General features: G+C 43.3%; 1 long non-coding RNA gene across 1 annotated transcript; it reads right to left on the bottom strand.

The window, feature by feature from the left end:
- Window positions 1-2,884: 2,884 nt before the first annotated feature.
- On the bottom strand, window positions 2,885-8,113 carry LOC108648398. The gene is made up of 2 exons (XR_001925242.2): window positions 7,818-8,113; window positions 2,885-5,403 (listed from the first exon to the last, which is right to left on the bottom strand). It is a non-coding gene; the product is annotated as an uncharacterized LOC108648398 (long non-coding RNA).
- Window positions 8,114-12,058: the final 3,945 nt, after the last annotated feature.

Genomic DNA, 12,058 nt, shown 5'->3' with positions numbered 1-12,058 from the left:
GCAGAGATATAGACAGCAAGGCAGAGATATAGGCAGCAAGGCAGAGATATAGGCAGCAAGGCAGAGATATAGGCAGTAAGGCAGAGATATAGGCAGCAGGGCAGAGATATAGACAGCAAGGCAGAGATATAGGCAGTAAGGCAGAGATATAGGCAGCAGGGCAGAGATATAGGCAGTAAGGCAGAGATATAGGCAGTAAGGCAGAGATATAGGCAGTAAGGCAGAGATATAGGCAGTAAGGCAGAGATATAGGCAGTAAGGCAGAGATATAGGCAGTAAGGCAGAGATATAGGCAGTAAGGCAGAGATATAGGCAGTAAGGCAGAGATATAGGCAGTAAGGCAGAGATAGAGGCAGTAAGGCAGAGATATAGGCAGTAAGACTAGCTGGCTAATAATAGATAAAGCAAACAAAGATAGACAGGCAGAGCAATCGATAGAGCAATACATGGATGGATAGATGATAAATGATAGATTTAGATGTATATATCCCAGGAGTATATATATTGAGAGATAATTCATTTCAAGAGATAAGGTGATTTTTGGGACAAAGTTGTGCGGCTTAAGCTCCAGCCCCCCATCTCCGGGACCCAGATTGCTTGGCCGGGTAACTAGGAGGCATTAGCTCTGTAGGGTGCTATTTGGCAGAGTGTGGGTGGGGGGGTGTGAGTGCCAAGGGTGGGTGCAAGTACAGCTGATGGGTTACAAACACTGAGAAATGAATAAGTACCAAAAGAATTCTAGGAAAGCTGAAACTGCCCCGAAGAGCTTGCAATCTAAGCACAAGCCCCTTTGCCCTTTGACAGCAGCGAGAGGAAGGCAAGCTTTGGGAAGAGGATTAGGAGAGCCTTACCTTGTCAGGAGGTATGTGAGAAATCCCAACTGTCCTCTCTCGGTGTGTCTGTCACAAGCGAATGGCAGATTTCATCACACGGTGCATTAGAGTTGCTTAAAATGATAACCCAGTCTCCTCCGCTCCCAGGAGATGCCATGTGGTTTGGAGGCAGAGGGTTTAACCCTTACACGGCCGGGGCGCTCCATCCAAACATCAATACCTGCTGTGGGCTAACCAGGCACCCACTCTTCCCTGTATTATTCCCCATTAATCACGCCGAGAAGCTGCCAAAATGACATTTGCGCTCAGTTCCTGGTCCTGAGTGGGAACGATTTGAATTGAATACAAAGCATCATATTTGTGGCACTGCCTGATAGGGCTCTGCGTATGCGGGTATCATTTAGCGCTGAAATATATCCTATTTATACTTAGGGTTGAACAGACAGGATAGAGTGAGGGTATAGCCCAATGTGTATTTGTATTGATACATATGGGGGGGGAGTTGCCAAGTTGCTTCCTATACAGAGGGGGTTCACCTACAAGTTAACTTTAAGTATGTTATAGAATGGCCAATTCTGATCAACTTTTCCATTGGTCTTCATTAATTATTTCTTTTAGATTTCTAAATAATTTGCTTTCTTGTTCTTTCCCGCTTTCAAATGGGGGTCACTGACCCCGGCAGCCAAAAAACTATTGCTCTGTGAGGCTACAAGTTTATTGTTATTGTTACATTTTATAACTTATTATTCTGTTCAGGCCCTCTCCTATACATATATCAGCCTTTCATTCAAACCACACCCTGGTTGCTAAAGTAATTTGGACCCTAGCAACCAGATAGCTGTTGAAACTCCAATCTGAAAAGCTTCTGAACAAAAAGTGAACTATGTAACTATGTAAGGCGGCTTCTCAGAGGAGCAAGGAAGGGTTCTTGGTGGACGTTTAGTTGTTCAAGATTGGACTGGGGGGTGCAGGGCCCACCGGGGCCCCCCGCCGGCTGCGCCCCCCACACCCCCTAACCCCCCTGCTGAACCTCCTTACCCCCCGCAGGGGCCCCCACGCGTCATCCTTCCCTGGGCGTGCATAAGTTTAATGCATCAGGGGAGGAGCGGTCGGCCGGGGGAGCGCTGGCAAGGGTTGGGTCGGGTCTGGGCCACCAGGGTCCATCGGGGTTTTTTCCCGCTGTCCCATGCAGCCCAGTTCGACCCTGTAGTTGTTTATTCTAAAGTAGCACAGGATTTGGAGAATCTCTTGCCACAGCCAAGGAGCCATTTTGAGGGGTATATTGAATGTGATGAAAAGTGAAGATGGCCCTTCTACTAAGGACAGTGGTCTTCTTCAGCCCCAGCTTATGTAACAGTATGATGCAATGCTGAAGCTGTAGAAGTCAATGGCAATGCCTTACCTGCCATGGCATGGCTACACAACCATACTAAATTGGCCTGATTTCAACAACAATGAAGTCCTCTGAGGCTTGTCCCACACCCCACAATATACGCACACCAAGGGGTGAATTTATGGAAACTGAAAGATTCTCCTTAATATTTCTTGGAATCTTTGCAGCAGGTTTTTTTTTTGTATTCAGTACCCATTAAATTGAATGGCAAAACAACTTGAGAACTGTTGAGCGCACCAGAAATTTTTGATGCTGAAGATAAATATCCAGATGAGATGCAGCCCCAACCTAATTGTTTCTCTTGGAGTGAAGACACATGAAGCTACTAGTAGCAGCTACTTGTTACAGCTAATAACATAAACAATGCTGATACTGATAACTGTCTCTGTGTGTGTTTTAGAAGAAGCAATTCTTAGTATTGTCTATGGCAGGGTATTTTCTGGAGTTTAGTACCTATAAAAAAAAAGTAGCTGCTACTATTAGCTCAGTGTATCTTCACCCTTGTTGTCCTCCACCAAGTTGCCATGGCAGCCTTTTCTAGTTACGGATGTCATATTGGCCCCCTGTTGGACTAAAGTCCTCTTTCTCCACTGGGCTGTTTCACCAGTAGGCCAAAGAGGGGCTTCCAGGCACTCTAGGAACCCACAGGGCGACAAAATAAAGGTAAAATGTTCTTTATTAAAGTTGAATAAAAAAAATGGACACCTAATGGCCCTACAAGTTTTGTGCCCAAAGGCACTTAGTTATGGGCTTTTGAGAAATAGTTTTGCGGTTACAGAATGTTTAAGCAGTCGGTGGTTAGTTGCAGATTGGCATTACTTACTCTGACACACTTAATATAAATGGTCATGTGTAAGTTGAGCTCTGAAAGTGGCCATGTACAAAACATGTATGTTGGCCCACTGATCCTGACCAATAGCCACATCCCGAGAATATCAGTGCAGATTTGATGGGAAAGTGAAGAGCAGTTCCCCTGTACTTCCTTCTGTTCTCATCCTTCATTCCAAGAGCACTGACGATCAGAACAATAGAGAGGTGGCCATACTTGGGGCACATTTACTAACACTGGGCAAATTTGATCCTGGGCAATAATAATTAACCAATTAACCTGCAACTGGCTGAAAAAAAGCTGAACATCTGATACTGCCTAAATGCATATAAATAAGCCCCTCTGTGTGTGGGTTGAAGCGTGTACCCAATAGCCCCATGTATGGCCGCCTTCAACCTTCATCTTCTTCAATAATCTTACACACTTGAGCACCTACACTGTTGGATCACAGCAGGATACTAAGCCTCTACCCATCATGGTGAGGAACTTTCAACTGTTTTACCCCTGAACTCTATGAACATAAGACCTAACCTATAACTAACTAGCAGTCCTTTGTGGGTTTCCTGCTTCCCAACTTTCTCCAAGGAACTCCTGCTTTAGGGCTCCATGTTAAGTTAGTGCCAACACTGCCACGAGCCAAGGAGAAAAGGAGTGGAGCGGGATACCAGGGGCAGCAAAACAACCCCTCGTAACTTTGAGCTGATTTTATAAACTGGAAATTCTGCTGTTTGTTTCCTGGACAGTGAGTAGGAAAGATTGGGCAGGGGCAGAGGGGCAGCAGTTCCACTGTAATTAAAGGCTCGTGGCAAATGGATATAAACTAAGCAAACAGTAAACTTGGCCCCCACAATAGGAAGAGGAGCCAGAGGTTCTATCAATTGCCCTGGTAGCCATTGTGAAAAGGAGAAAGTCCTGAGAAGCAAAAAGCAATGTGCATCTACACGGCTTGGCCAGTAGGAACCCACGCTCCAACTCAGAGCAGAAGCCCAGGAGGTGGCCCAAGCTTAGTTAAATGCCAGAGTAAGCGGTTATTATGAGTACCGCAAAGACTAGGGGCTCATCACAAGCACTAAAGGGGCACAACATGGGAGGAGGGTGGATATTCTGGTAGGTACTTTTGGAAATTTAGCACTCCCTAGGCATTATGGGAGCAATTGGGGGGGGACTTTAGGGCCCGGACACATGAGGAGATTAGTCGCTTATGACAAATCTCCTCCAATGCCTTTAATTTTACATTGCCGGTGGGAAAACATATGTGGCTTTGGCTTTCGAAAGTCGCCTAAAGTTCCCTGGTGAGACAACATTGGGCGGCTTCAGAAAGCCAAAGTGGCACATATGTTTTGCCACCAGTGATTTACATTATTGCCAGCGGGAAGGCATTTGGAATAAAATAAGTCAACCACGGTAGAGGAAGGTTTATTGCGGGCGACTAATCTTGCGTCAGGGCCCTTAAAGTAGGGATACACTAAACCAAACCTCCAAAAAGCAGATTTGGTGCTTCCCTACTGTAAGGACTGTTAGCCAGTCAGTAAATAGCAGTGGAACACAGGGAGGTGTATCTCTTGGATCCAGTTAAAAGGTGCTACTGCACAGGTTTCCCCATCCTAAGGTCCTATGGTTTGCCAGCAGGTAAGTGCCAGGAGTGACTTGAAGGGTAACCCAGCCTTAGAAGTAAAAAGGATATAAATGGAAGAAGCAGCTTTGAAGAGATTGCCTTCTAGCCTTGTGCTTTGGGCAACTATGTAAAGTCTGTTAGACTGCGCCTAAGGTCTGTTGCTAATGAGGCGCGAATCACCCAATCAGGTCTCGCAGTCCATCAGGTTTGCCATAGAATACACCTTGGGTGCCATGAACCTAGGAGCTGAGTGAAACAGTTTAGCAGAAAGTCTGGGGGTGCATATACAAGTGTGGCTGTGGCACAGAATGGAATATAAGTTCCAGGCTGGGGTGAACCTAAAAACGGGCCATTGGCTAAGAAAGGCAGGAAAGGGTTAATTTCCAGTGTACAGAACCGTGGCCCGGGCAAACCCATGCCCAGAATAAAAATGAGGCCGAGGAGGCCGATTGCATTGCAGAGCAGCCAGGGCCCCATCTCTGGTTTCTGAAGGCTTTTCAGCTCCCATTAGCACCAATGAGAAGTGACAGGTGAAGGATCAATAGCAATCCAGCCCAACAGACTGACTGATAAATCCATTCGGCTCAGATTTAGGTGTCAGTTCGTCGGCGCTTCCCCACCCTCCTGTATTTATAGGAGAACAGAGGGTAACCAACCTTTGCAGGAGACCTTAATGAACCTTGGGGCTGAGAGTGGCCAATCAATTACTCCATGAGAAGAGTTTGCTCTTTCTCTAACAACGAAGGAAACGAGAGTTAAATTAGTGCTGATGCTTAATAGCAGTTATTTATTTATTTATACAATAAAGTATGATGCTTTATCACCCCAAATATATCTTCCATATACCTATTTCATTTGCATCCATGCCTAATCAGTGAGGGGAGAGTTTTGTTACTGTAGGTTTGTCATAAAATGACATTATAAAAAGTAATTGTTTCCATCGGCTTTCTTATGCCAGTCTGCTCATTAACTACAGGTTTCAGCTAAGATAATGCTCCGTTATACAGATAGAATCTCAGCCATAAAGCAGGGAAGGACTGCTGCTTACAATGGGGGGATCAGATAGGATCTGTGCCACTGTGACAGAATGCTCTGTTATACAGATAGCTAGAATCTCAGCCATAAAGCAGGGCAGGACTGCTGCTTACAATGGGGGGGATCAGATAGGATCTGTGCCACTGTGACAGAATGCTCTGTTATACAGATAGCTAGAATCTCAGCCATAAAGCAGGGCAGGACTGCTGCTTACAATGGGGGGATCAGATAGGATCTGTGCCACTGTGACAGAATGCTCTGTTATACAGATAGCTAGAATCTCAGCCATAAAGCAGGGCAGGACTGCTGCTTACAATGGGGGGGGGGGATCAGATAGGATCTGTGCCACTGTGACAGAATGCTCTGTTATACAGATAGCTGGAATCTCAGCCATAAAGCAGGGCAGGACTGCTGCTTACAATGGGGGGATCAGATAGGATCTGTGCCACTGTGACAGAATGCTCTGTTATACAGATAGCTAGAATCTCAGCCATAAAGCAGGGCAGGACTGCAGCTTACAATGGGGGGATCAGATAGGATCTGTGCCACTGTGACAGAATGCTCTGTTATACAGATAGCTAGAATCTCAGCCATAAAGCAGGGCAGGACTGCTGCTTACAATGGGGGGGGGATAGGATCTGTGCCACTGTGACAGAATGCTCTGTTATACAGATAGCTAGAATCTCAGCCATAAAGCAGGGCAGGACTGATAGGATCCCAGAACTGCAGAAAAGAAACTTTAATGGGCTTACAAACCCAAAAAATAAAATAGAGGTATCGGACCCCTTATCTGGAAACCCATTATCCAGAAAGTTCTGACTTACGGAAAGGCCATCTCCCATAGACTCCTTTATAAAGAAATAATTCTAATTTTAAAAAATGATTCCCTTTTATCTGTAATAATAAAACAGTACCTGTACTTGATCACAGAAAGATCCCTTATCCAGAAAATCCCAGGTCCCATACCTGTATAGTAAAAGATCGGCTGCTGGGAGGGGGGATATTACTCCAACTTGCAGCGCAGCAGTAAAGTGTGCCTGAGTCTGAGCTTTCAGAAGGAGCCAGCGCTACACATTAGAACTGCTTTCAGCTAACCTATTGTTTCTCCTACTCCCATGTAACTGGAGGAGTCCCAAGCCGGACTTGGATTTCTTACTATCGAGTGCTATTCTGATACCTACTGGGAGCTGCTATCTTGCTCCCTTCCCATTGTTCTGCTGATCGGCTGCTGGGAGGGGGGGGGATATATCACTCCAACTTGCAGCGCAGCAGTAAAGTGTGCCTGAGTCTGAGCTTTCAGAAGGAGCCAGTGCTACACATTAGAACTGCTTTCAGCTAACCTATTGTTTCTCCTACTCCCATGTAACTGGAGGAGTCCCAACTTGCAGCGCAGCAGTAAAGTGTGACTGAAGTTTATCAGAGCACAGGTCACATGGCTGTGGCACCCTGGGAAATGAAGAATATGGCTAGTTTCAAAATTAAATATAAAACCTTTCATTGTGTCTCCAACAGGAGGGGGGCCCAGGCACAATCCCACTCCATACTACTTTTAGCACAATCTTCAGCTGCACTTTGGTATGACCTGGCAGCAGCTGGGGGTGTTTTATTTATAACATTTTAGCAATAATACAGGCCCCCTTGGCACAGGCCCCTGGGGTGCCTATATATAAACATGGCCCTGCTATCAGTATGACGTTTTGGTGTGTGCTGCAATAATATACCCTGATCATATTTATGGAAATATAAACCCTAGGCTTGGTATATTTCCCCTTTAAAAGCCTTGAAGCAGCACCCATCTGACTAAAGAATAGGGTGCTGGACAGAGGGTGCTTGAGCGCTGATAGACGAAGCAAAAGCAACATCCTCTACCCCAAACAATGGCAGTTAAACTTAAAAAAAAAAAAAAAAAAAAAAAGGCCAATTTCTTAAAACATCAAGCCCTGAACTTTGTAATTACCCACCCGTGGGCCCCTGGCGAGCCGGAGCAGCCACCCTGCTATTGTTATTAGGGAATGGGCTGCGCGGAGCGGAGGCAGCGAGACGAACCGACACAGAGAAAAGCAATAGCAGAGCAACGTAACATCTAAATGAGATCTGAGATCAAGCAATTACCTGATCGATAGCAGCGAAATGGAGTAATCTGTGGGATCAATAGCGGCGGCACGTGCAGCGATTGTGATGTCTCCCCTGAGCGAGCACGGAAACGGAAACGGCCCCACGGCGCCCCAGCCTCACGCTCTCTCCCATCATACGAGCAGCATCTGCCTACAAACGGCTCAGAGCCAATTAGAAAGACTTACTAAATAGATTATTGGGGAGAATCTGCCTAGAAATGGTGTATTTTATACACTGAACTTACTGTACTAGGGTGCAAGCTACCTTAGCAACCAGGGAGCGGTTTGGACGAGAGTAGGCGAGGCCCTGAATAGAAAAGAAAGTTACACAAAGTACCAATAACAATAAAACTGTCGCCTCACAGAGCAAGCGTTTCTTGGCTGCCGGGGTCAGTGACCCCCATTTTAGAATGGCAAAGATTTGGAAGAAGGCAAATTATTGAAAAACTATAATAATGAAGACCAATTGAAAAGTTGCTTAGAATAGGTCATTCTATAACGTAGTAAAAGTTAGAAGCGGTCTGGTCAAGAGAAGAAAAGTTGAGGCCTGAACTTGCCCCTTGTTGCCTCTAGTGGCCCAACTGTATACTGCAGGCTTGGGAGACTATAACAGGGTCGGAAACATAGTGGCCCCTATGGGAAGATAAGATGCTTGCCTGGGGGTAACAAGTGGGTATAGTAAAGAGCCCTGGATTAAAGGAGAACTAAAGCCTAACTAAAGAAGTAGCCTAGAAATGATACGCACACTTACTAAACAATATTGAGATAATGTCGATTTTTCTTGGATATTTTCAAGATTTAACAATGGGTTTGTGCCAGTACTCTATTTTTCTGATATTGTTTCTTGAAAATTGAGGTTTTTTTTTTTTTTTGAAAATGTAAAATTTGGCAGGTTTATCTGTAGAGGACCATTGAGTCCCATGGAGGCTTAGAATAGAACAGGAATTGAATAGTCAGTGACAGCCTGGCCTTTACATTTTCAAGAAGTTAATTCCCTCATTGTTTTCAGTTTCACCCAGTTTCAAGGAGAAGTTAATCCCTTTATTGTTTTCAGTTTCACCCTGTTTCAAGGGGAAGTTATTCCCATCATTATTTTCTATTTCACACCTTTCCAAGCGGAAAATTAATCTCATCATTGTTTTCTATTTAATGTAATGCAAATGGTACTCAGCGCTATAGGTGGTCTGTGAAGAATACAACCCTTCTGTACAGTGTTAGAAGTGTTGCTTGCAGCTTCCTCTTGACAAACCCCCTTGGAATGGGCCTCCACCAACTGGGTTTGGTAGGTTAAAGCACTCACCAGCAGTCATCATAAGAGAAACCACTTATTTGGCTCCTGAGGAAGCGTAACGACAATTATGCGAAACGCGTTGAGCTTCACTTTGATACGTCTGTTCCATACTACCATTCTGTAAGTAGCCTGTATTGTGTAGGGTTTTATTCTAATAAACATTACTATGGTATTTTGCTTTCTCTTGTTTTACAACTAATTGAGGACTCGCCCATTGCTCCTATCAAAATGTATCCATACTGGAATCCAGGTCTGGTGAATGCTTTAACCTACCAAACCCAGTTGGTGGAGGACACTTACCATACTGCACACTTCAACTCCATTCATATTTTGCACAAGTGCACTATTGGTCTTCTTCATGGCTTTTTAAACGTACTGAACTATAATATAAAAAATTAAATATAATGTATGTATGTACATGTACAATCCCAAATTTTTCGAGCTGATATATATATATATATATATAAATTTATTTTGTTTTCACCTTTATGCGCTTCCATCATGTTTCACAAATTCTTTTCTATTTCACCCAGTTTCAAGTGAAACTTAAACACATTATTGTTTTGCAAGAATGAGCGCCAATGCTCCTAAAATGGCTGCTGAAGCGATTCCTGTTTGGGAAAAATAAATGGGATTCATGGAAATGTACGTCCATTTAAACTCAAATTTTTCAAGCTTTAACAACACTTTCAGCTCAAAAAATTTGGGATTTTCGAATGTAAACTCTACATTTTCGTACAAACGATTCAAGCATTAATGTGACATTTTATAAACACAATGATAGAGTTTAATTCACATTTATATCATGTCAATATGCCCCAGTAGCCCCCCCATCTTCTTTTCTGCTGATTCCCTGCCCATACTCTGTGCTGCTGGCACTTACCTGAGCTTAGGGACCCACCCACTATATACGGTGTTTGCACATATAATAAATAACACCGATTATTACATTCTGATGCTATTTGCATAGATTGCCAAGTTGCCATTTACCAACAACCAGCCCTGTAGCATCCATATGACAGTTGAACCTCATTTTGTGCTTAATAATGTGTGACGACCCTTAAGCTCAACAGCTGCCCACAGCCCACTGAGCATGTGCAGTGCCACTGACACTTTTGGTAAAATCCACTATGGTGCCCCCTGTGGAGACCTGGATCATTATTACTATATAGATGCTGAACTTTTAAGTTGGTGCAACAAGTTCAGTATATAAAATATGGCATTTCTATTCTTTGGTTCTTCTTTAATCAATTGCTAAGGGAGGGCAAGACCCTTGATATATTTCTAATCTATTGGATTTGGCGACAATGTGCCGCACATACCCATTGCACAGGGAACATACCGTCACACATCCATAAGCTCGCTATGAGGGTAAGGGGTGGCCGGTCAAGAGCAGGACTAAACCACATATGGGTTAAACTACTTCCGAAACATGAGAAACCTTAATAAGTCAGAGCAAACAAAACCACAATACTTTGTATATCTATAATCACAAAACAACACAGACAAAGAAACTTATGGAAAAGGGAACTTTATTAACTTGGTTTTTTTTTTTTTGTTTAATCTCATGTCCGAGGTAAAATACTTTTACTTTCAAATTCCATACAAAATACAGAGCTATCACATACCCCAGGGAAAATATGTATATTATACATATATTTCTATATAACATTACATCATATATATATAATATATATGCCAAAAAAAGGTTGTAAATTTTTTTTTTTGATGACTTTATAGAAATTGGAACGTCTAAAGGCACTGCACAGATCAGCTAGTTTACAGTTATGTACATACGTCACTTCTTCCTGAATCAGCGGGGAGGGAAAGGGAACCCCGTACGCTCCCACCCAAGAGCGACTTCTATACATCAGGGGAACACAAAGCAAGGGGCATTGGAGGGGGAGGAAAGAACACTACCATTAAACCTGACCCCTCTGTTTCAAAGAAAGAGTAAAGGAAAAAGTCCCTAGGGTTAGAATAAAAGGACAACCAATCAAGGATATGGAGATGTAAAACAAACGGATTCGGCTTGTGTTTGTCACAAGGAGAGGTTGGTTTGAACACACACACACACACACACACACACACACACACACACACACACACACCAGAGGCACTAAGGGTAATAGGAACAGGTTGGATTTGGATACTGTGGCACTATGGGTAATAGGGTAGGAGGAACAGGTCTGCTTTTGATACTGTGGCACTATGGGTAATAGGCAGAAGGAACAGGTCAGATAGAAGAGTTCTGCACAATATGGAATTTGCAATCCATTCCAAAGGAGGAGACTTATTCTGGGCCCCATACACAGAGAATATAATATATATATATATATATATATATATATATATATATATATATATATATATATATATATATATATATATATATATATATATATATATATATATATCCCCAACACAGATGGAGCAGACTTCTTCATATAAATATAGCACTGCTACATCAACACATAATCCCACATGCAAACAGACCGGCTATTAAAAGCAACATCCCTCCACCCAATAATAAATTCCAGTTTAACTCCACTTTAATGCTGCTTGCATTGGGGCATTTATGTACATAATACCACTGGCAGGGGTGTATATATACACACATATACATATATGTTTATACACACACGCACACTTCTGACACTGCCGCTATTCCACTGAGGTATTTTTATGTTTTAGTGTTCAGGCATTTACCACCTCGGACCTAAAAGGCAAGCAAAGGGCATATTTATAAAAGGCGTGCAGCATTTGTTTTTTTTCATACCAGAAGTGCAAATGCTGGGGCAAAATAAGCAGCTATTTTAGGGTAACAGCTTTTTTTTTTTTTTTTTTTTACACCAGAAGCTATACACTACACACAGCTTTATAAATACACCCTTTGGCTCCATGTATAAAATGGCCATGCTGGGTATAGAACATGCCCCTACACCAAG

The sequence above is a fragment of the Xenopus tropicalis genome, chromosome 8, assembly GCF_000004195.4.
Source record: "Xenopus tropicalis strain Nigerian chromosome 8, UCB_Xtro_10.0, whole genome shotgun sequence".
In the NCBI taxonomy this organism is placed as follows: domain Eukaryota; kingdom Metazoa; phylum Chordata; class Amphibia; order Anura; family Pipidae; genus Xenopus; species Xenopus tropicalis.
The sequence above is the reverse complement of the archived record's forward strand: the minus strand, read 5'-3'. Positions and strand labels throughout refer to the sequence as shown.